The sequence below is a fragment of the Excalfactoria chinensis genome, chromosome 10 (assembly GCF_039878825.1).
Source record: "Excalfactoria chinensis isolate bCotChi1 chromosome 10, bCotChi1.hap2, whole genome shotgun sequence".
Lineage (NCBI taxonomy): Eukaryota > Metazoa > Chordata > Aves > Galliformes > Phasianidae > Excalfactoria > Excalfactoria chinensis.
This window is the reverse complement of record NC_092834.1, coordinates 18,819,149-18,844,470: the sequence shown is the minus strand read 5'-3', so window position 1 is coordinate 18,844,470 and position 25,322 is coordinate 18,819,149. Positions and strand designations below refer to the sequence as shown.

The 25,322-nt window shown below is 49.4% G+C and overlaps 3 non-coding genes across 3 annotated transcripts; 1 reads left to right on the top strand and 2 right to left on the bottom strand.

Moving 5' to 3' along the window:
• The first annotated feature begins 7,257 nt into the window (after positions 1-7,257).
• TRNAQ-CUG (transfer RNA glutamine (anticodon CUG)) lies at positions 7,258-7,329 on the top strand. The gene has a single exon. It is a non-coding gene; the product is annotated as a tRNA-Gln (tRNA).
• A 3,242-nt stretch (positions 7,330-10,571) lies between these two features.
• TRNAQ-CUG (transfer RNA glutamine (anticodon CUG)) lies at positions 10,572-10,643 on the bottom strand. Its single transcript has one exon. It is a non-coding gene; the product is annotated as a tRNA-Gln (tRNA).
• Positions 10,644-24,965: 14,322 nt separating this feature from the next.
• Positions 24,966-25,037, bottom strand: TRNAQ-CUG (transfer RNA glutamine (anticodon CUG)). Its single transcript has one exon. It is a non-coding gene; the product is annotated as a tRNA-Gln (tRNA).
• Between the last annotated feature and the right edge of the window lie 285 nt (positions 25,038-25,322).

The window sequence follows — 25,322 nt, the reverse complement described above, 5'->3', positions numbered from 1 at the left end:
TCTCAGTGTTCCCTGTTACCACATCACCCGCCTCATTCAGAAGTGGACCCACATTTTCCCTGCTGTTACTTCTGCTATTGAGATACTTTAAAAATCTTTTCTTATTATTCTTGATTTCCTTTGCTAGACTGAATTCCAAGTGGGCCTTAACTTTCCCTGTTGCATCCTTGCAGGCTCTGTCAGCACTCCTATCTTCCTCCCATGTGACGAGGCCCTTTTTCCACATTCCATAGATTTTCTTCTTGCCCTCGAGTATATCCTCGAGTACCTTGCTCATCCACGCAGGCCTCCTGCCACCTTTCTTGACTTCTTACTCTTAGGGATGCATAGATGATATTATGTTCTATTTTTCTCCACAGACAGCCAGTATGTGATGTTGTCTACGACTTTACTATCTGACTAATTTCAATTCTTTCAGCATGAACAGTCAACTGAAGTTGCCTATTCCCACTTTCTCAGCATGCATCCACTCTTTTAGGTTCTAAGTTTGTGCTCGGTTTCCTTTGTTGTCCCAATCTTCAGGCTAGCTTTTGTTCTCAGGTGTCTTCTTCAAGGACACCAGCTGCTTTAGTCACAATTTCTGCCAATTCTCAGGACAGATTACCTGGCCAAATTCCAAGGCTAGCAGCTTCCAGGCTGAGAATCGTTACCACTGTTACTGTTCAGCAGCCATTTGATGCCAGTTTGTTGGCATGGTCTGATAATATGCATAACCACTCTCATCACAGAAAAGGACACAGACACGCTGGTGGTATGGTGAGCACAGCTGCTGTCAAAGCAGTTAACATGGATCTGGGGGGTCCTGACCAACACAAACAATTTCTTCTGCTAAGTGTCCCTTGCATCTCCTGCAGGTCATCTGTCCTTGCCTCCCTTCAGCCTTGCTGTATGGCCAGGCTCCATGGCTTTAGCCATGTTAAATGAAGACTTACAGGGATGCTTAGTGACCATAAGGATTTTCTTAAAGAAATCTGAAGCACTGAGCAGGTGCCCAAAGAAGTTTGGGTAACTGGTTCTTGGCCTAACAAACTAACCTCCTGAGATGCCTTCCACTCAAGATCCTTCCACTCAAGCTCCTTCCATGAAGCAACAAGTCTCATAAGCATCTGTGTTCTCTTTCCTCTGCAGCACCGTCTGCACATAAGCCTCTTCCCCACTGGCTCTGGAGCTCAGTCGTTCCTCAGCACTTGGCATATCCTCTGCTATCTCTCCCTGGCTCTAGACCCATTCCCATGCACTGACTCCTTGAGAGTGACACAGTCTTATCCCAAGGGTTCATGTGGCAGAGCCCTCACTGCCAGCATGCTGGATCTCATGGTGGAAATAACTGTTCCCATAGAAATGAGCCACACAGTAGCACAACAGGCCAAGTGTTTGTCTTTTCATCTCCTCTATGCTGTGGGGAGAAACTAAAGGATTCAGAGGAAGAGTACGCTGTGCCTTAAGCCCCTTGGCAGCACACTGGCATGTGCAGAGCTACCACTCGCTAACAATTTCTTTGATTCCTTCCATGAAGTATGTACATGCTCCCCTGTGAGCTCTGCTCTGCAGCCTGCACACCCCATGTCTTAATTCCTGGGGAAAGAGCGTAAAGAGCTCAGCTCAGGAAATGCCCTCGCTCAGGCCAAGAGGGACAAGGAAGGTCCAATGACGTGACCCCGTGGCCAATCCACTGACACTTTTCATTCTTAAACTCACATTCTGCATTATCATAGTATCATAGTATCATAGTATCGTGCGAGTTGGAAGGGACCTTAGAGATCATCGAGTCCAACTCCCGGGATTCGAGCCCTCTAGAGTAGCAGAGCGGCAGTTCTACCACTTGCGCCACAGGGTGGATTCGAACCCGGGCCTCCAGTGTTGCAAGCGGTGGTTCTAACACCGTGATATTGCTTTGGCAGTCAGCAAATGGCTTGCCTAAAATGATCATCTTTTTTAGACTCATCTGAATACCTCCCACGAGATCTCCTTCTCTTAGGGAGAACGTATAGCAAGGGGTGTTTTCAGGAAGAATGGACACACATAGGCTGGGAAATGTTCAAATATCTGGATGTCTTGAAGCTAGAGGAGAGATGACAAGGGGGCTCACTGTCTTCCACTGCCTAATGCATGCTCTGGTGAGTGGACAGCAGCTTCTGGTTGGAGATACTCAAGAGAAGATGAAACTGAAGTTCCATACAGTACCAGGAGACTAAAAATCTCAGTGAGACTGGGTTTTTGTTTGTTTATTTATTTATTTATTTATTTATTTATTTATTTTCCTCAGGGACACACTGATTCTCCATCTACAGCTTTTTCAAAAGTCAGATGGGCAAAGCTCCCACTAACCCCTATCTTGGCAGTCAGCCCTGCACTCAACTGGAGGCTGAATTACATTCCTGCACTCTGCCTTCCAACCTCCGCTTTACTTTGTTGTGCTTTATGGTTTGGGCTTGTGGGATTTTTCTGTTTGCTTATTTATTTGTTTGTGGGTTTTTGTTTTGTTTTGCTTTGCACTTGTTGCAGTTTTAAGTAAAAGCCCGTGATTCCCTGTGAGAATCATAATTTGAGATGATGAGGATTCATTTGAGATGAATTATTGTTCCTATGTGGTTTTGGTGGGTGATGGTTATTCACTGCAGACAGACCACTCTGTTCCAGTGATGACATGGAGTTCAGTATATGATCTTTTCAGAAACGCCTTTGCTCATGGGTTTTTTGTTAGACAGAGGATGGTTTGAATGCACACATCCCCATGGTCCATATGATGACACCCCAAAACACCCATTCTCTCATGTTGAGCTCTGTTGCTTCATCTAGGTGTGAAAACCCACACCTAGTTATTTCTAGGAGTGATCACCACGAGCCAAAGGGCCGGACTGTGCTCCACGGCAACACAAAGAGCATGAGAGCTGGACACTGAACACCACTAGTTCTGCATTACACTTGTGTGCCACTGACTGGAAAGCTCATCTGGGAAGAAATGATGGACTGAAAAAGAAAAGTCTGCTCCAACAGAACTTTCCCAGCCAGTGCTGGAGTTCTGAATTCCGCTACTTAATTCCCTTTACACCCAAGACCTTACCCCACATCCACAACCCTGGGGATTGCTCACCACCACTGCTTTCATCCTCACTGCCACTTCCTGGTGTCCGACTTGTGGCTCTAGGAAGGTCAGCTGAGAGAGCCACTGGATAGTTGTGGAGTCCAGCACTACATCCCCTTCTCAAATTGAAGTGTTTCTATCTGGTGGGCACGTGCCTCTTACCTCACAAAAGCAGTCAATAGCCGAACTATTCAGGAGGAAAAATAAAAGTAAGTAAAACGTTAGGGGCAGGGTGGAAGGAAGGGATGCCATTCAGTGGGACCTCGACAGACTTGAAAGATGGGCCCAGGTGAACCTAATGAGGTTCAACACAATGAAGTGCAACGTTTTGCACTTGGGCTGGAGGAATCCCAGGCATTTATACAGACTGGAAGGACCAGCCCCTGAGAGTGGCCCTGTGGAGAAGGACCTTGGGGTCCTGGTGGATGAAAAACTTTACAAGACCCAGCAGTGTGCTCTTGCAGCTTGGAAAGCAAATGGTATCCTGGGCTCCATCAGAAGAGGTGTGGCCAACAGGGACAGGCAGGTGATTGTCCCTCCCTGAGAGCTGTTTGTGCTAGGCAAGATCTAGAATGGGTGATGTGTGCCACACAGAAACCTCATCTAGGTGAGCCTGCAACACACAGGGTGTTGGAGTGGATCATCTGTAAAAGTCATTTCCAATCCAGCATTGTGTAAGGTAGGCTGTGCACCAGCCACCCAAAGGCATTGCCTTGAAAGACAGCAGAAGAAGAACGTGTAAAAGCACCAAGAAATATCAAAAACTCTTTAGAAAAGGCCTTGATGAGGAAAGCAACACTCTGGGAGGAATGACACAAGGAGCCTGAGGCCAGGACACCATTTCCACTGCTTTCCACAGCTTCATGATTCGTGAGTGCCCGCAGTTCAGGGTTTTTCCCAACTCTTCCACACTGTGATGACAGACAGGTGCTCTGGGAGGCTGATGCTATGTCCCTTTGAACTCTGAAATGCGTGGAATGGGCTGTTCTAGGCAAAGTCCTCTAAGAAGAGCCTTCCAGGACTGTCTCCCTGCTCTGAGCCCCTCTTCAAGAGAAGGCCATGCAGGACATTGGTCAGTGAGATGAATGTGCTGAGCAAAGCAGGTAAATGTTAGTGTGGTTCAGGTTCAGAGAAGGATGCCAGCATTACTCTGATCACAGGTCCACAGCAAGACTTGTTGATTTCCAGGAGCTTCTCCATTGTACAATCTGAGCTCTGTTCCCTGGTTAAAAGAAGCAGGACAACACATTTAGGACACCGAGGAGGATGGCTGTGGACATTCTAATCAGGAGCCATGAGAGAGAGAAGTGCCTAAGTCTCCAAAACGTTCTTCCTTGTTTCATTACTACCTCTTTGGGCATAAAAGTCATCAGTATGAGTAGCAAAGATTCAAAGCACTCAGTGCTGCATACAGGGGGCTTCCCTCGAGCTCAAAGCACTATTTCTATGCCAATGAGTCTGAAAAGAAATGTGGAGATATAGGTCTATTAGGTCATTTGAAAGCACACAGTCTTGGTGTTCTGTCTGAATGCACTGGACCACCTCCTGCATGTCTCTGATTGCCCACAAGGAGAAACGTCTCATAGCGTTACTTTCAGACTGCCTGCACAGAGAGCATTTCAGAGGTGAATTCTCTTGCACTTCATCACGGAATTTTGTCAGGACAGCTGTCCGTGCTCTTCTTGTTGGTAAAAGCACGAGGACAATCCCCAAGGAATGATGCTTCAGAGATGACGGGGAACATGTGACGTGGCTACAAGTTTCACGGTCAGCAACCTCTTGAGAGAAGCATTTTGCTCTCATCTCTGTTCTTCCTTGTTATACATCTGCATTCATTGCCTTTCATTTGGTAAAACAAAAGCGAAAAAACAGTGCAGTTTGTGTAAGTGCATACAGAGTACAGGCAATGCCTTTAGAGTCTTTCCTGCAGCCTGCATCCCTTCAACATCCCTGTTGATCTGGGCCTCTTTTTTCATTTGGGATTGTGCTGCCTTGATGTCTTGATGGAGCTTCCTCCACCATCTACAGCACATCTCTGATGACGCACAGGGAGAAATGTCGCACAGATTTAGCCGGAGAGCTTGCACCAAACACACTTGAGAGCTAACCACTGGTGTCCTTCATGGATGACGTTCACAGTGACTGCTGGCCGTGCTCACCAGGAACAAAGTAATGCAACAAATGACATCCGTATGACGGAAATTCGATGGAAATCCCCGAGAACCTAAACGGAGAACTCCAACTCAGTCAATTGGCCTTAGGACAAAGGAATACAGATGAACTAATTTGATGGGAGGCAGTATGAATCTGCAGCAAAAATTTTCAGGAGAAAGAAGCAAGATATTAATTACTAGCAAGGCCTATGCAATCACCAACCGCTAGCTGCTTTGATGTTTCATGACCATGGAATGTTTCTGTCCTCACGTGCGTCAGGAACACAGCATAAAAGCTCGTGCTGCAGCAGGCTCAGCATCGTCTTTGCTTCCCTCGCTTTCCTCCAGGAACGAGGTAAGCCTCCCTTCACCCAAACTCCCCCCGTGGGCTTGACTGCTGTCACGCTAGCTCCTCAGTTTGGTTGCGATATAGGCTGCCTCAGTATGGCGTGGCAATCCAAACGTTTCAGGACTGCAAACTCTTTTCCTGTGGAAGAGTGATGGGGGTGTAGAGGTGGGAAGACGTGGGATCTTTCAAGGAAAGTCAGATTAACGGAGGTCAGCTGCGAGGGTGCGTGCCCTCCAGAGTTATTGCCTGCAGCAGATGGCACTGACCAGACAGCGAAGTGCAGTCTTGGCACGCGGATACGCAGGAGGCTGCCCTGGTGCAACAAGCATCTTATAAATCAGAGATTTTCTGCCAGTCTGTCCAGTACAGCCTAGAGGTGAGATGGCACAGCTATTATGTTTGTTAGCAAAATCAGCTGCAGCCTCTTTCTGAGCATGGAAGTAAAAACAGAGCCGGAGCGGAGCAAGGGGTGCGGGTGAGAGAGCAGGAGAAAAGAAAGCCTGACCGACTTTAGGGTCCATGTTCCCTCCCTGCTCTGTGTTTCAGCTTTGCCTCCCTCAGCAAGAGATGTCGTGCTGCAGACCCTGTGTTCCATCCTCCTGCGGTACCTGTGGGCCAACCCCACTGGCAAGCAGCTGCAGTGAGCCATGTGTCGCCCGCTGCGCTGACTCGACTGTGGTTATCGAGGCCTCCCCTGTGGTGGTGACGCTGCCGGGCCCCATCCTCACCTCCTTCCCTCAGAGCACAGCCGTGGGATCCTCTCTGTCAGCTGCAGTTGGCAGCTCCCTCAGCACCGCGGGCGTTCCCATCTCTTCTGGGGGCTCCCTTGGTCTGGGGGGCTCAGGGCTGTGTCTGCCTCGCCCACGCTGCACTTTTAACTGCTGAAGCCAATGGATCATTCCATTTGAAGAACACATCCCGGATATGGGTGGATCGTTGCTTCTACCTCTCTGAAGACTGCAAACAATCTTCTTCCCATCTGTACTGAGCCACTTTGTTTTTTCCTTCTCATTAAAGACTTTGTGCAGCACAGCTTGGGACTTGTGATTTCTTTTCTTCCTGATGCCATTGGTCACCTGCTCTGATAAGTAAAGCAGTGCGCACTGCCCTCAGCTTGCCTGATATCATTGGAAACAGTAGAGGGAGAACCTGCACCCTCCCATGGCAGCGAGGCCATTCCCAGGCAAGAGAAAGGTAACATGTCCTGCTGTGGTCCCTCCCAGTCGCAACCGCACTGTGCTTCTGTGATGTATTCTATCAGGAGAGGCAGGAAGAGCAGGGAATTGCTTGCGTGAAGGACAGACGGCTCGGGGGGCTTCCCGTCTGTGTATTTAATAGCTGCACAGAGAGGGTGCATGGGAGGAAGAAGCAAGTGAGTAGCAGCCTCTTCTCAGCATTGGAATGAGGTCAGGGATCAGCATGCAGATATGTCTGTAGCCAAGGCACAGGAAAGTATTCAGACACATGAGAGTGGTAGGCTTTCCTGATTGGCCTGCAGGGTAAGGAGTTAACCACAGGAGAGTGTTGTCTTGAGTGCCATCAGAGGCAGCCATTGCATGCTGTGGGAACCATGAGAAGATGTGTTGTGTCTTCCTGCAAGCTCAGCGTTCCGCTGAAGTCTCCTGTCTGTCTGTTCTGTTGCTGAGAAGGCACAGAGCAAGTATGCAGCTGGTCTCATGGTGTAAAGGTGAGCACTCTGGACTCTGAATCCAGCGATCTGAGTTCAAATCTCAGTGAGACCTCTACTTTTGGGCTCCCAAACCTTTGCCCACAGCTGACATTCACCTAGGTCTGAAGCTGAACTTGCATGAACGTGCATTCCAGTCATCCTTCTTGCTGTCCATCCTTCTCCGAGCTTTTAGCCACGCAACTGCCTTCCCCTGACATAGTCCCTCCACACCTGTCTAGCTTAGTGAGCACAGGCCCTGACCCTTCTTTGGAGCCTTCTGATTGATGGCTGCTCCCTTGTGAGGGAAACCAGCTGTAGGTCACTCTATCCCACAGCAGATGAAATGCAGACCCTGCAGTGCAAGGACTGCTCACGGCATGGTCGAGAAGAGGAGGCTGTTCAGAGCCATGTTGGGGAGTATGTAGTTTATTCCAATGAGACAGACTCCTCAACATGCCTGGAAAGCCCATTCCCACCTTCGACCATCTTCACAGAACACGAGGAATACCGTGTGTTGTGTTCTGTGGATTTCCACTGATGCGCATTGCTTTTTGTCCCCTCACAGGGGCACCAATGAGAAGAGACCGCCTGTCTCGTGCTTCTTCCACTTGTCCCTGCTCCCTCTGTAGGCATTAAACACAAATTTTCTATGCACATCACACTCACCATTATGTATACAGGCTGTATACGTGGAGTAAAGAAGTTTCAGGCACAGCTGGAGGCGTGTGATCAACCTGATGCCCGCAGTTGTCTCCTGTCAGTAAATGGTTAGTGTTTTTACAGGAGTGACCCCGTAGAGGGCACGTCTAGCAGAGTAGGCACCATCTCACGATTTTGGATTACAGTCTCAGATGGATGATCTGATTTACAGACGGTCCTGTGTAGAGCTAGGAGCTGGACTCGATGATCCTTTCGGGTCCGGTCCAACTTGGGATATTGCATGGGTATATGATCCTATGATCTTTCCCTGAGGTTTACTCACTCTCAGGCTGGCCAGCTTTTCTCCCTGTCCTGAGGCCTTGGATGCACTCTACTGAGGAGGGACTGAGGGCAGTGTTCCATACCCCGAAGGCTCTTTGCTCTTCTATCTCACAAAGTTCCTGAGTTAGACGTCCATGACCATGCGCTTTGGTGAAACTGACCACGTAGTGGTGCTTCTTCCAGCGTGGGAAGGGAGCTTGGGCTGCGCAGTGTAGAGGCTGTTGGAAGCCATCAAATCGTGGTACAGAAGTGAGATCAAAGGGATGCCGGCGTCCGTCCCCAAAACTGACCCACGCTCAAACTGACCTGTTTTGCTCAGCACACTGATCCCACTGTCCAGAGGCCTGAACGGCCTGCTTTTGAGAAGGGAAGAGGGCAGGGAGCCAAACCCTGAAGGCTCTTTGCTGTGGGCCAGGGATGCAACATCCCATTCCACACATTTCAAAGTACAAAGGCACATGGGGTCAGCCTCCCAATGCACCTGTCAGTCACCGTGATGCGGAAGAGCTGGGGAAAACCCTGAAGTGCAGTCACACACTAGTCACGTAGCTGTGGAGTGCAGAGCTTCTGGACTCGTTTCTCCCACAGCGCTGCTTTCCTCATCAAGGTCATTTCAAAGGTTCTGTGTGCCGTTCTTGAAACAAAGAGCATCTTACACACTCTGGTCCTGCTGCCACCCAAAGCCTTTCCTTTTCATTGCTGGTGCAGAGCTTGAGTTACTCACGTTGGATTGGAAAGGGCCTTTGGAGATGATCTACTCCAACCCACTGTGTGTTGCAGGCACACCTAGATGAGGTTTCTAGGTGGGATACGTCACCCTTTGTTGATCTCACCCACTACATGGGTGTTTTCACGTAAGTCCTGGCCCTAACTGCACTCTACTCCTTCAATTTCCCCTGCTGACGCGTTTACCTATTGGCCGCTTTTGTGAAGTAAGAGGCACGTGCCCACCAAATAGGAACTCATTCACCTGAGAAGGGGCTGATGTACTGGACACCACAACTAACGCGGGGCTCTCTCTGATGACCTTTACATGCCCACAGGTGAGGATTCCTGTGCAGCTCCTCCTGCTCCCAAAGCGGCCATCTTCCTCCCCCAGCACTTCAGTTCCAGCTGCCAGGGGACATTAAAGCATTCGCTCTCCTCCTCAGAGCCACAGTGCCGCTTGGTTTCTTTCCCAGGACACCCACGTGAGGGCGATGCTGAGAACTACCGGGGGAGATCTGTCTTCTCTGGTCAAAGGCTTCAAGACCAGTCTGTCTGATCTAGTCTCTCTCTGTCTCAAGTGAATATTCTCTCCATTCTCCCCCATGCTTTCCACCTCTCTATGCTGGCTGGCCAAAGGAGCAGATTCTGCTTTGGAGAGGATGCTGATGTGTATCATGCTCTGTATGCAGAGCACAGTATTATTTCCTGAGAATTAGTATGGCTTGGCAACAGACCATACAAGACGATGTCACTAGCTGCCACGGCACAAGGAAGGTCTCCCTCCTCTGTTTCCAAAGATAAGAGGGAATCTGCATTTATTAGTTGCATGCGTGGGTAACAGAGGCAGGAGGAAAACAAGGCAGACAGCCTCCAGCTATGCCACACAACGTTTTTAATGAGAAGAAACAAAGGGTCTTTAATACAGATGGGAAGAAAACTGCTGACAGTCTTCAGAGGGGTAGAGGCAACGATGCGCCCATATACGCTTTTGCTTCTTCCTCCCATGCACCCTCTCTGTGCAGCTATTAAATACACAGACGGGAAGCCCCCCGAGCCGTCTGTCCTTCACGCAAACAATTCCCTGCTCTTCCTGCCTCTCCTGATAGAATACATCATAGAAGCACAGTGCGGTTGCGACTGGGAGGGACCACAGCAGGACATGTTATCTTTCTCTTGCCTGGGAATGGCCTCGCTGCCATGGGAGAGGGCAGGTTCTCTGCAATTATATTGTATCATATTGTGTCATCCTGTATTCCAGTATTATTCGTATTTAGTAATATAAGTTTTCTCCTTAGATTGCTGCCACTGTTTTTGTTCATTACCCTCCTTCCAGGGCCAGCAGCCTCTATCACAGGTAAATCTAGATAACCCGATTACAGACCTACAGCTGGTTTCCCTCACAAGGGAGCAGCCATCAATCAGAAGGATCCAAAGAAGGGTCAGGGCCTGTGCTCACTAAGCTGGACAGGTGTGGAGGGACCATGTCAGGGGAAGGCAGTTGCGTGGCTAAAAGCTCGGAGAAGGATGGACAGCAAGAAGGATGACTGGAATGCACGTTCATGCAAGTTCAGTTTCAGACCTAGGTGAATGTCAGCTGTGGGCAAAGGTTTGGGAGCCCAAAAGTAGAGGTCTCACTGAGATTTGAACTCAGATCGCTGGATTCAGAGTCCAGAGTGCTCACCTTTACACCATGAGACCAGCTGCATACTTGCTCTGTGCCTTCTCAGCAACAGAACGGACAGACAGGAGACTTCAGCAGAACGCTGAGCTTGCAGGAAGACACAACACATCTTCTCATGGTTCCCACAGCATGCAATGGCTGCCTCTGATGGCACTCAAGACAACACTCTCCTGTGGTTAACTCCTTACCCTGCAGGCCAATCAGGAAAGCCTACCACTCTCATGTGTCTGAATACTTTCCTGTGCCTTGGCTACAGACATATCTGCATGCTGATCCCTGACCTCATTCCAATGCTGAGAAGAGGCTGCTACTCACTTGCTTCTTCCTCCCATGCACCCTCTCTGTGCAGCTATTAAATACACAGACGGGAAGCCCCCCGAGCCGTCTGTCCTTCACGCAAGCAATTCCCTGCTCTTCCTGCCTCTCCTGATAGAATACATCACAGAAGCACAGTGCGGTTGCGACTGGGAGGGACCACAGCAGGACATGTTACCTTTCTCTTGCCTGGGAATGGCCTCGCTGCCATGGGAGGGTGCAGGTTCTCCCTCTACTGTTTCCAATGATATCAGGCAAGCTGAGGGCAGTGCGCACTGCTTTACTTATCAGAGCAGGTGACCAATGGCATCAGGAAGAAAAGAAATCACAAGTCCCAAGCTGTGCTGCACAAAGTCTTTAATGAGAAGGAAAAAACAAAGTGGCTCAGTACAGATGGGAAGAAGATTGTTTGCAGTCTTCAGAGAGGTAGAAGCAACGATCCACCCATATCCGGGATGTGTTCTTCAAATGGAATGATCCATTGGCTTCAGCAGTTAAAAGTGCAGCGTGGGCGAGGCAGACACAGCCCTGAGCCCCCCAGACCAAGGGAGCCCCCAGAAGAGATGGGAACGCCCGCGGTGCTGAGGGAGCTGCCAACTGCAGCTGACAGAGAGGATCCCACGGCTGTGCTCTGAGGGAAGGAGGTGAGGATGGGGCCCGGCAGCGTCACCACCACAGGGGAGGCCTCGATAACCACAGTCGAGTCAGCGCAGCGGGCGACACATGGCTCACTGCAGCTGCTTGCCAGTGGGGTTGGCCCACAGGTACCGCAGGAGGATGGGACACAGGGTCTGCAGCACGACATCTCTTGCTGAGGGAGGCAAAGCTGAAACACAGAGCAGGGAGGGAACATGGACCCTAAAGTCGGTCAGGCTTTCTTTTCTCCTGCTCTCTCACCCGCACCCCTTGCTCCGCTCCGGCTCTGTTTTTACTTCCATGCTCAGAAAGAGGCTGCAGCTGATTTTGCTAACAAACATAATAGCTGTGCCATCTCACCTCTAGGCTGTACTGGACAGACTGGCAGAAAATCTCTGATTTATAAGATGCTTGTTGCACCAGGGCAGCCTCCTGCGTATCCGCGTGCCAAGACTGCACTTCGCTGTCTGGTCAGTGCCATCTGCTGCAGGCAATAACTCTGGAGGGCATGCACCCTCGCAGCTGACCTCCGTTAATCTGACTTTCCTTGAAAGATCCCACGTCTTCCCACCTCTACACCCCCATCACTCTTCCACAGGAAAAGAGTTTGCAGTCCTGAAACGTTTGGATTGCCACGCCATACTGAGGCAGCCTATATCGCAACCAAACTGAGGAGCTAGCGTGACAGCAGTCAAGCCCACGGGAGGAGTTTGGGTGAAGGGAGGCTTACCTCGTTCCTGGAGGAAAGCGAGGGAAGCAAAGACGATGCTGAGCCTGCTGCAGCACGAGCTTTTATGCTGTGTTCCTGACGCACGTGAGGACAGAAACATTCCATGGTCATGAAACATCAAAGCAGCTAGCGGTTGGTGATTGCATAGGCCTTGCTAGTAATTAATATCTTGCTTCTTTCTCCTGAAAATTTTTGCTGCAGATTCATACTGCCTCCCATCAAATTAGTTCATCTGTATTCCTTTGTCCTAAGGCCAATTGACTGAGTTGGAGTTCTCCGTTTAGGTTCTCGGGGATTTCCATCGAATTTCCGTCATACGGATGTCATTTGTTGCATTACTTTGTTCCTGGTGAGCACGGCCAGCAGTCACTGTGAACGTCATCCATGAAGGACACCAGTGGTTAGCTCTCAAGTGTGTTTGGTGCAAGCTCTCCGGCTAAATCTGTGCGACATTTCTCCCTGTGCGTCATCAGAGATGTGCTGTAGATGGTGGAGGAAGCTCCATCAAGACATCAAGGCAGCACAATCCCAAATGAAAAAAGAGGCCCAGATCAACAGGGATGTTGAAGGGATGCAGGCTGCAGGAAAGACTCTAAAGGCATTGCCTGTACTCTGTATGCACTTACACAAACTGCACTGTTTTTTCGCTTTTGTTTTACCAAATGAAAGGCAATGAATGCAGATGTATAACAAGGAAGAACAGAGATGAGAGCAAAATGCTTCTCTCAAGAGGTTGCTGACCGTGAAACTTGTAGCCACGTCACATGTTCCCCGTCATCTCTGAAGCATCATTCCTTGGGGATTGTCCTCGTGCTTTTACCAACAAGAAGAGCACGGGCAGCTGTCCTGACAAAATTCCGTGATGAAGTGCAAGAGAATTCACCTCTGAAATGCTCTCTGTGCAGGCAGTCTGAAAGTAACGCTATGAGACGTTTCTCCTTGTGGGCAATCAGAGACATGCAGGAGGTGGTCCAGTGCATTCAGACAGAACACCAAGACTGTGCGCTTTCAAATGACCTAATAGACCTATATCTCCACATTTCTTTTCAGACTCATTGGCATAGAAATAGTGCTTTGAGCTCGAGGGAAGCCCCCTGTATGCAGCACTGAGTGCTTTGAATCTTTGCTACTCATACTGATGACTTTTATGCCCAAAGAGGTAGTAATGAAACAAGGAAGAACGTTTTGGAGACTTAGGCACTTCTCTCTCTCATGGCTCCTGATTAGAATGTCCACAGCCATCCTCCTCGGTGTCCTAAATGTGTTGTCCTGCTTCTTTTAACCAGGGAACAGAGCTCAGATTGTACAATGGAGAAGCTCCTGGAAATCAACAAGTCTTGCTGTGGACCTGTGATCAGAGTAATGCTGGCATCCTTCTCTGAACCTGAACCACACTAACATTTACCTGCTTTGCTCAGCACATTCATCTCACTGACCAATGTCCTGCATGGCCTTCTCTTGAAGAGGGGCTCAGAGCAGGGAGACAGTCCTGGAAGGCTCTTCTTAGAGGACTTTGCCTAGAACAGCCCATTCCACGCATTTCAGAGTTCAAAGGGACATAGCATCAGCCTCCCAGAGCACCTGTCTGTCATCACAGTGTGGAAGAGTTGGGAAAAACCCTGAACTGCGGGCACTCACGAATCATGAAGCTGTGGAAAGCAGTGGAAATGGTGTCCTGGCCTCAGGCTCCTTGTGTCATTCCTCCCAGAGTGTTGCTTTCCTCATCAAGGCCTTTTCTAAAGAGTTTTTGATATTTCTTGGTGCTTTTACACGTTCTTCTTCTGCTGTCTTTCAAGGCAATGCCTTTGGGTGGCTGGTGCACAGCCTACCTTACACAATGCTGGATTGGAAATGACTTTTACAGATGATCCACTCCAACACCCTGTGTGTTGCAGGCTCACCTAGATGAGGTTTCTGTGTGGCACACATCACCCATTCTAGATCTTGCCTAGCACAAACAGCTCTCAGGGAGGGACAATCACCTGCCTGTCCCTGTTGGCCACACCTCTTCTGATGGAGCCCAGGATACCATTTGCTTTCCAAGCTGCAAGAGCACACTGCTGGGTCTTGTAAAGTTTTTCATCCACCAGGACCCCAAGGTCCTTCTCCACAGGGCCACTCTCAGGGGCTGGTCCTTCCAGTCTGTATAAATGCCTGGGATTCCTCCAGCCCAAGTGCAAAACGTTGCACTTCATTGTGTTGAACCTCATTAGGTTCACCTGGGCCCATCTTTCAAGTCTGTCGAGGTCCCACTGAATGGCATCCCTTCCTTCCACCCTGCCCCTAACGTTTTACTTACTTTTATTTTTCCTCCTGAATAGTTCGGCTATTGACTGCTTTTGTGAGGTAAGAGGCACGTGCCCACCAGATAGAAACACTTCAATTTGAGAAGGGGATGTAGTGCTGGACTCCACAACTATCCAGTGGCTCTCTCAGCTGACCTTCCTAGAGCCACAAGTTGGACACCAGGAAGTGGCAGTGAGGATGAAAGCAGTGGTGGTGAGCAATCCCCAGGGTTGTGGATGTGGGGTAAGGTCTTGGGTGTAAAGGGAATTAAGTAGCGGAATTCAGAACTCCAGCACTGGCTGGGAAAGTTCTGTTGGAGCAGACTTTTCTTTTTCAGTCCATCATTTCTTCCCAGATGAGCTTTCCAGTCAGTGGCACACAAGTGTAATGCAGAACTAGTGGTGTTCAGTGTCCAGCTCTCATGCTCTTTGTGTTGCCGTGGAGCACAGTCTGGCCCTTTGGCTCGTGGTGATCACTCCTAGAAATAACTAGGTGTGGGTTTTCACACCTAGATGAAGCAACAGAGCTCAACATGAGAGAATGGGTGTTTTGGGGTGTCATCATATGGACCATGGGGATGTGTGCATTCAAACCATCCTCTGTCTAACAAAAAACCCACGAGCAAAGGCGTTTCTGAAAAGATCATATACTGAACTCCATGTCATCACTGGAACAGAGTGGTCTGTCTGCAGTGAATAACCATCACCCACCAAAACCACATAGGAACAATAATTCATCTCAAATGAATCCTCATCATCTCAAATTATGATTCTCACAGGGAATCACGGGCTTTTACTTAAAACTGCAACAAGTGCAAAGCAAAACAAAACAAAAACCCACAAACAAATAAATAAGCAAACAGAAAAATCCCACAAGCCCAAACCATAAAGCACAACAAAGTAAAGCGGAGGTTGGAAGGCAGAGTGCAGGAATGTAATTCAGCCTCCAGTTGAGTGCAGGGCTGACTGCCAAGATAGGGATTAGTGGGAGCTTTGCCCATCTGACTTTTGAAAAAGCTGTAGATGGAGAATCAGTGTGTCCCTGAGGAAAATAAATAAATAAATAAATAAATAAATAAATAAATAAATAAACAAACAAAAACCCAGTCTCACTGAGATTTTTAGTCTCCTGGTACTGTATGGAACTTCAGTTTCATCTTCTCTTGAGTATCTCCAACCAGAAGCTGCTGTCCACTCACCAGAGCATGCATTAGGCAGTGGAAGACAGTGAGCCCCCTTGTCATCTCTCCTCTAGCTTCAAGACATCCAGATATTTGAACATTTCCCAGCCTATGTGTGTCCATTCTTCCTGAAAACACCCCTTGCTATACGTTCTCCCTAAGAGAAGGAGATCTCGTGGGAGGTATTCAGATGAGTCTAAAAAAGATGATCATTTTAGGCAAGCCATTTGCTGACTGCCAAAGCAATATCACGGTGTTAGAACCACCGCTTGCAACACTGGAGGCCCGGGTTCGAATCCACCCTGTGGCGCAAGTGGTAGAACTGCCGCTCTGCTACTCTAGAGGGCTCGAATCCCGGGAGTTGGACTCGATGATCTCTAAGGTCCCTTCCAACTCGCACGATACTATGATACTATGATACTATGATAATGCAGAATGTGAGTTTAAGAATGAAAAGTGTCAGTGGATTGGCCACGGGGTCACGTCATTGGACCTTCCTTGTCCCTCTTGGCCTGAGCGAGGGCATTTCCTGAGCTGAGCTCTTTACGCTCTTTCCCCAGGAATTAAGACATGGGGTGTGCAGGCTGCAGAGCAGAGCTCACAGGGGAGCATGTACATACTTCATGGAAGGAATCAAAGAAATTGTTAGCGAGTGGTAGCTCTGCACATGCCAGTGTGCTGCCAAGGGGCTTAAGGCACAGCGTACTCTTCCTCTGAATCCTTTAGTTTCTCCCCACAGCATAGAGGAGATGAAAAGACAAACACTTGGCCTGTTGTGCTACTGTGTGGCTCATTTCTATGGGAACAGTTATTTCCACCATGAGATCCAGCATGCTGGCAGTGAGGGCTCTGCCACATGAACCCTTGGGATAAGACTGTGTCGCTCTCAAGGAGTCAGTGCATGGGAATGGGTCTAGAGCCAGGGAGAGATAGCAGAGGATATGCCAAGTGCTGAGGAACGACTGAGCTCCAGAGCCAGTGGGGAAGAGGCTTATGTGCAGACGGTGCTGCAGAGGAAAGAGTAGAACACAGATGCTTATGAGACTTGTTGCTTCATGGAAGGAGCTTGAGTGGAAGGATCTTGAGTGGAAGGCATCTCAGGAGGTTAGTTTGTTAGGCCAAGAACCAGTTACCCAAACTTCTTTGGGCACCTGCTCAGTGCTTCAGATTTCTTTAAGAAAATCCTTATGGTCACTAAGCATCCCTGTAAGTCTTCATTTAACATGGCTAAAGCCATGGAGCCTGGCCATACAGCAAGGCTGAAGGGAGGCAAGGACAGATGACCTGCAGGAGATGCAAGGGACACTTAGCAGAAGAAATTGTTTGTGTTGGTCAGGACCCCCCAGATCCATGTTAACTGCTTTGACAGCAGCTGTGCTCACCATACCACCAGCGTGTCTGTGTCCTTTTCTGTGATGAGAGTGGTTATGCATATTATCAGACCATGCCAACAAACTGGCATCAAATGGCTGCTGAACAGTAACAGTGGTAACGATTCTCAGCCTGGAAGCTGCTAGCCTTGGAATTTGGCCAGGTAATCTGTCCTGAGAATTGGCAGAAATTGTGACTAAAGCAGCTGGTGTCCTTGAAGAAGACACCTGAGAACAAAAGCTAGCCTGAAGATTGGGACAACAAAGGAAACCGAGCACAAACTTAGAACCTAAAAGAGTGGATGCATGCTGAGAAAGTGGGAATAGGCAACTTCAGTTGACTGTTCATGCTGAAAGAATTGAAATTAGTCAGATAGTAAAGTCGTAGACAACATCACATACTGGCTGTCTGTGGAGAAAAATAGAACATAATATCATCTATGCATCCCTAAGAGTAAGAAGTCAAGAAAGGTGGCAGGAGGCCTGCGTGGATGAGCAAGGTACTCGAGGATATACTCGAGGGCAAGAAGAAAATCTATGGAATGTGGAAAAAGGGCCTCGTCACATGGGAGGAAGATAGGAGTGCTGACAGAGCCTGCAAGGATGCAACAGGGAAAGTTAAGGCCCACTTGGAATTCAGTCTAGCAAAGGAAATCAAGAATAATAAGAAAAGATTTTTAAAGTATCTCAATAGCAGAAGTAACAGCAGGGAAAATGTGGGTCCACTTCTGAATGAGGCGGGTGATGTGGTAACAGGGAACACTGAGAAGGCAGAGATGCAGAACGCATTCTTTGCTTCAGGTCTCAAAGCTTAGACTGCCCCTCAGGAATCCAGGACCGTGGGGGTAAGAGAGGGAAAGGAGTGCAGCAAAATGACGGCTTCGTGGCAGCTCCTGCCAGGTCAGATGCTCATCCATGGGGTTCTCTCTCCAAGGGCTGCAGTTCTGGCCCAGAGTCTGCTCTGCATGGCCTGCAGCCTCCTTCAGTCCAGATCCATATGATGCACTGTGAACTCCTCCCTGGGCTGAAGAGTGCTAAACAAAGACATAACGGGCTGCTTGAGGACCACAGGAACTGCACACAAAAAAGCAGAAAGAAGTTTAGGAATCTTCCCACTTGCTTTCTCAAACTGCAGTTTCAGCAGGGCCACTTAATGAGCAGCGCGCCCTTGCTCTGCACTAGCCACACTTGTAACTCTTTCTTGGACTGCCAGTCGACCTGAGATGCCCTGAACTCAGGCTCCTTCCACAAAGTTGCAATTCTCAGAGATGGCACCGTTCGTCACCCTCGTCCACAGCATGGGCTGCACACCAGCCTCTTTCCCACTGGCACTGGGGCTCAATCATTCCTCTGCAATCCTTTGCCAACTCCATCCTCTTTTTAGGCACTGCAAGGCGCTGCAGAAACATTTTGCCTTGTAGCTAAGAAAACCCTGGTTCCTCAGACTCTCTGTCGCAATGTCACACTATCCTCACAGGGCTGGAGCACCAGGCCTCTGATCATCCCAGGGGTCACACTGTGAATACGCTCCACATGATCATTGCCTTTTCCTTGCTTCTCCAGTCTGGCTTTCTTCCCCATTTCTGACACTGGCTCACATTTTCTCCTCTTCAGCCATCAAGTAGTGCTGTCAGGAAGACGGGACACACACAAGCTTGGACCACCGGGGAGCACCAAGAAGTTGTTCGCTGGTGAGCAGCTGAGAAATCTCACCTGGGTGAGCTTTCACCATAAGCCAGGTTGGAGTGGATCATATCCAGAAGTTCTTTCCAAGACAAGCCAAGTCACACAGGATCTGCACTAGTCACACAAAGGCAGCGCTTTCAAAGCAAGCAGCACTAGATATTCCACTGGTCTCAGGAATGGTTCAAAGACCTTCAGTAATGTCTGTGATGAGGAAAGTGGCACTTGGGAGGAATGACACTTGGAGATCTGCTATTCCTGGCATACCTGAGGCCAAGACATCATTTCCACAGCTTTCCACAGCCGCATGACTCGTGTGTGTATGCGGTTCAGGGTTTTTCCCAACTCTTCCCCATCATGATGACATGATGGCAGGGTGGCTGCTGTTCTGTCACTTTGACCTTTGAAATGCATCGAGTGGACTCCCAGCCCTGAGCCTCTCCTCAAAAGGAGGCTATGCAGGACTGTGGTCAAAGAGATTAATGTGTTGCTGAGCAAAGCAGGTTAGTTTGAGTACGGGTCAGTTTCAGGGAAGGACGCTGGTTTTGCTTTGATCTGACTCCCACAGGCAGATTTGGTGAGTTCCAACAGCTTTTCCACTGCTCAAACTGATATCTGTTCCTGGTTGGAATAAGTAGGACAACATAGTCAAGTCTCCAAGGAAGACGGCAGGAAGATAAAAGAATGATGAGTGTACAAGCAGTCCTCTGCCTGAAAGAGAAACCTTTGGAATGCCACGGAACACGGCTACAGACATCCTAGTCAGAATCCACTTGAGACAGAAGTTACCCTTCTTGGCTTTCATTACCTAACACGCTCTTGGCGCAACCCGGTCCAGCGCCCCGCTACCCTCAGAGTAGAACACTTCTTTATGACATAAAACCTAGATCTCCCCTCTTTTGGATTAAAGTTGTTCCCCCTTCTCTTTTCACCACCAGACTCAGCCTTGAGCCATCAGCATACATACTCTGGGCATGCTCAGTTCTACTGACTATGTTGCTGATCAAGTTGTCGGAAAGTACAAACATTAGAACGATGAGTGCAGGAAATGGACTGGCAGACCTCAGTGCAGCTTACAGGGATTTTTCTCTAGCTCCAAGCATTTATACCATGCCACTGAGTTTGAAAACATCCATAGACACGTGGGTCTTTTCTCTCATTTGGGACTGTACAATCTTGATGTTCTGTCTGAATGCACTGGACCACCTCCTGCATGTCTCTGATTGCCCACAAGGAGAAAAGTCTCATAGCGTTACTTTCAGACTGCCTGCACAGAGAGCATTTCAGAGGTGAATTCTCTTGCACTTCATCACGGAATTTTGTCAGGACAGCTGCCCGTGCTCTTCTTGTTGGTAAAAGCACGAGGACAATCCCCAAGGAATGATGCTTCAGAGATGACGGGGAACATGTGACGTGGCTACAAGTTTCACGGTCAGCAACCTCTTGAGAGAAGCATTTTGCTCTCATCTCTGTTCTTCCTTGTTATACATCTGCATTCATTGCCTTTCATTTGGTAAAACAAAAGCGAAAAAACAGTGCAGTTTGTGTAAGTGCATACAGAGTACAGGCAATGCCTTTAGAGTCTTTCCTGCAGCCTGCATCCCTTCAACATCCCTGTTGATCTGGGCCTCTTTTTTCATTTGGGATTGTGCTGCCTTGATGTCTTGATGGAGCTTCCTCCACCATCTACAGCACATCTCTGATGACGCACAGGGAGAAATGTCGCACAGATTTAGCCGGAGAGCTTGCACCAAACACACTTGAGAGCTAACCACTGGTGTCCTTCATGGATGACGTTCACAGTGACTGCTGGCCGTGCTCACCAGGAACAAAGTAATGCAACAAATGACATCCGTATGACGGAAATTCGATGGAAATCCCCGAGAACCTAAACGGAGAACTCCAACTCAGTCAATTGGCCTTAGGACAAAGGAATACAGATGAACTAATTTGATGGGAGGCAGTATGAATCTGCAGCAAAAATTTTCAGGAGAAAGAAGCAAGATATTAATTACTAGCAAGGCCTATGCAATCACCAACCGCTAGCTGCTTTGATGTTTCATGACCATGGAATGTTTCTGTCCTCACGTGCGTCAGGAACACAGCATAAAAGCTCGTGCTGCAGCAGGCTCAGCATCGTCTTTGCTTCCCTCGCTTTCCTCCAGGAACGAGGTAAGCCTCCCTTCACCCAAACTCCCCCCGTGGGCTTGACTGCTGTCACGCTAGCTCCTCAGTTTGGTTGCGATATAGGCTGCCTCAGTATGGCGTGGCAATCCAAACGTTTCAGGACTGCAAACTCTTTTCCTGTGGAAGAGTGATGGGGGTGTAGAGGTGGGAAGACGTGGGATCTTTCAAGGAAAGTCAGATTAACGGAGGTCAGCTGCGAGGGTGCGTGCCCTCCAGAGTTATTGCCTGCAGCAGATGGCACTGACCAGACAGCGAAGTGCAGTCTTGGCACGCGGATACGCAGGAGGCTGCCCTGGTGCAACAAGCATCTTATAAATCAGAGATTTTCTGCCAGTCTGTCCAGTACAGCCTAGAGGTGAGATGGCACAGCTATTATGTTTGTTAGCAAAATCAGCTGCAGCCTCTTTCTGAGCATGGAAGTAAAAACAGAGCCGGAGCGGAGCAAGGGGTGCGGGTGAGAGAGCAGGAGAAAAGAAAGCCTGACCGACTTTAGGGTCCATGTTCCCTCCCTGCTCTGTGTTTCAGCTTTGCCTCCCTCAGCAAGAGATGTCGTGCTGCAGACCCTGTGTTCCATCCTCCTGCGGTACCTGTGGGCCAACCCCACTGGCAAGCAGCTGCAGTGAGCCATGTGTCGCCCGCTGCGCTGACTCGACTGTGGTTATCGAGGCCTCCCCTGTGGTGGTGACGCTGCCGGGCCCCATCCTCACCTCCTTCCCTCAGAGCACAGCCGTGGGATCCTCTCTGTCAGCTGCAGTTGGCAGCTCCCTCAGCACCGCGGGCGTTCCCATCTCTTCTGGGGGCTCCCTTGGTCTGGGGGGCTCAGGGCTGTGTCTGCCTCGCCCACGCTGCACTTTTAACTGCTGAAGCCAATGGATCATTCCATTTGAAGAACACATCCCGGATATGGGTGGATCGTTGCTTCTACCTCTCTGAAGACTGCAAACAATCTTCTTCCCATCTGTACTGAGCCACTTTGTTTTTTCCTTCTCATTAAAGACTGTGCAGCACAGCTTGGGACTTGTGATTTCTTTTCTTCCTGATGCCATTGGTCACCTGCTCTGATAAGTAAAGCAGTGCGCACTGCCCTCAGCTTGCCTGATATCACTGGAAACAGTAGAGGGAGAACCTGCCGTCTCCCATGGCAGCGAGGCCATTCCCAGGCAAGAGAAAGATAACATGTCCTGCTGTGGTCCCTCCCAGTCGCAACCGCACTGTGCTTCTGTGATGTATTCTATCAGGAGAGGCAGGAAGAGCAGGGAATTGCTTGCGTGAAGAACAGATGGCTCGGGGGGCTTCCCGTCTGTGTATTTAATAGCTGCACAGAGAGGGTGCATGGGAGGAAGAAGCAAAAGCGTATATGGGCGCATCGTTGCCTCTACCCCTCTGAAGACTGTCAGCAGTTTCCTTCCCATCTGTATTAAAGACCCTTTGTTTCTTCTCATTAAAAACGTTGTGTGGCACAGCTGGAGGCTGTCTGCCTTGTTTTCCTCCTGCCTCCGTTACCCACGCAGGCAACTAATAAATGCAGATTCCCTCTTATCTTTGGAAACAGAGGAGGGAGACCTTCCTTGTGCCGTGGCAGCTAGTGACATCGTCTTGTATGGTCTGTTGCCAAGCCACACTACTTCTCAGGAAATAACACTGTGCTCTGCATACAGAGCATGATACACATCAGCATCCTCTCCAAAGCAGAATCTGCTCCTTTGGCCAGCCAGCATAGAGAGGTGGAAAGCATGGGGGAGAATGGAGAGAATATTCACTTGAGACAGAGAGAGACTAGATCAGACAGACTGGTCTTGAAGCCTTTGACCAGAGAAGACAGATCTCCCCCGGTAGTTCTCAGCATCGCCCTCACGTGGGTGTCCTGGGAAAGAAACCAAGCGGCACTGTGGCTCTGAGGAGGAGAGCGAATGCTTTAATGTCCCCTGGCAGCTGGAACTGAAGTGCTGGGGGAGGAAGATGGCCGCTTTGGGAGCAGGAGGAGCTGCACAGGAATCCTCACCTGTGGGCATGTAAAGGTCATCAGAGAGAGCCCCGCGTTAGTTGTGGCATCAGTACATCAGCCCCTTCTCAGGTGACTGAGTTCCTATTTGGTGGGCACGTGCCTCTTACTTCACAAAAGCGGCCAATAGGTAAACGCGTCAGCAGGGGAAATTGAAGGAGTAGAGTGCAGTTAGGGCCAGGACTTACGTGAAAACACCCATGTAGTGGGTGAGATCAACAAAGGGTGACGTATCCCACCTAGAAACCTCATCTAGGTGTGCCTGCAACACACAGTGGGTTGGAGTAGATCATCTCCAAAGGCCCTTTCCAATCCAACGTGAGTAACTCAAGCTCTGCACCAGCAATGAAAAGGAAAGGCTTTGGGTGGCAGCAGGACCAGAGTGTGTAAGATGCTCTTTGTTTCAAGAACGGCACACAGAACCTTTGAAATGACCTTGATGAGGAAAGCAGCGCTGTGGGAGAAACGAGTCCAGAAGCTCTGCACTCCACAGCTACGTGACTAGTGTGTGACTGCACTTCAGGGTTTTCCCCAGCTCTTCCGCATCACGGTGACTGACAGGTGCATTGGGAGGCTGACCCCATGTGCCTTTGTACTTTGAAATGTGTGGAATGGGATGTTGCATCCCTGGCCCACAGCAAAGAGCCTTCAGGGTTTGGCTCCCTGCCCTCTTCCCTTCTCAAAAGCAGGCCGTTCAGGCCTCTGGACAGTGGGATCAGTGTGCTGAGCAAAACAGGTCAGTTTGAGCGTGGGTCAGTTTTGGGGACGGACGCCGGCATCCCTTTGATCTCACTTCTGTACCACGATTTGATGGCTTCCAACAGCCTCTACACTGCGCAGCCCAAGCTCCCTTCCCACGCTGGAAGAAGCACCACTACGTGGTCAGTTTCACCAAAGCGCATGGTCATGGACGTCTAACTCAGGAACTTTGTGAGATAGAAGAGCAAAGAGCCTTCGGGGTATGGAACACTGCCCTCAGTCCCTCCTCAGTAGAGTGCATCCAAGGCCTCAGGACAGGGAGAAAAGCTGGCCAGCCTGAGAGTGAGTAAACCTCAGGGAAAGATCATAGGATCATATACCCATGCAATATCCCAAGTTGGACGGGACCCGAAAGGATCATCGAGTCCAGCTCCTAGCTCTACACAGGACCGTCTGTAAATCAGATCATCCATCTGAGACTGTAATCCAAAATCGTGAAATGGTGCCTACTCTGCTAGACGTGCCCTCTACGGGGTCACTCCTGTAAAAACACTAACCATTTACTGACAGGAGACAACTGCGGGCATCAGGTTGATCACACGCCTCCAGCTGTGCCTGAAACTTCTTTACTCCACGTATACAGCCTGTATACATAACGGTGAGTGTGATGTGCATAGAAAATTTGTGTTTAATGCCTACAGAGGGAGCAGGGACAAGTGGAAGAAGCACGAGACAGGCGGTCTCTTCTCATTGGTGCCCCTGTGAGGGGACAAAAAGCAATGCGCATCAGTGGAAATCCACAGAACACAACACACGGTATTCCTCGTGTTCTGTGAAGATGGTCGAAGGTGGGAATGGGCTTTCCAGGCATGTTGAGGAGTCTGTCTCATTGGAATAAACTACATACTCCCCAACATGGCTCTGAACAGCCTCCTCTTCTCGACCATGCCGTGAGCAGTCCTTGCACTGCAGGGTCTGCATCTCATCTGCTGTGGGATAGAGTGACCTACAGCTGGTTTCCCTCACAAGGGAGCAGCCATCAATCAGAAGGCTCCAAAGAAGGGTCAGGGCCTGTGCTCACTAAGCTAGACAGGTGTGGAGGGACCATGTCAGGGGAAGGCAGTTGCGTGGCTAAAAGCTCGGAGAAGGATGGACAGCAAGAAGGATGACTGGAATGCACATTCATGCAAGTTCAGTTTCAGACCTAGGTGAATGTCAGCTGTGGGCAAAGGTTTGGGAGCCCAAAAGTAGAGGTCTCACTGAGATTTGAACTCAGATCGCTGGATTCAGAGTCCAGAGTGCTCACCTTTACACCATGAGACCAGCTGCATACTTGCTCTGTGCCTTCTCAGCAACAGAACGGACAGACAGGAGACTTCAGCGGAACGCTGAGCTTGCAGGAAGACACAACACATCTTCTCATGGTTCCCACAGCATGCAATGGCTGCCTCTGATGGCACTCAAGAGGAGGATGTGAAGCCTTCCTGAGGGACCTCAACAAACCGGAAAGGCGAGCTCACGTGAACCTCCTATGATTCAACACATTGTCCTATCACTATCTGGCTGAGTAAAAAGTTGATTCCCCTCCTGATTAATTAACGAAAATAA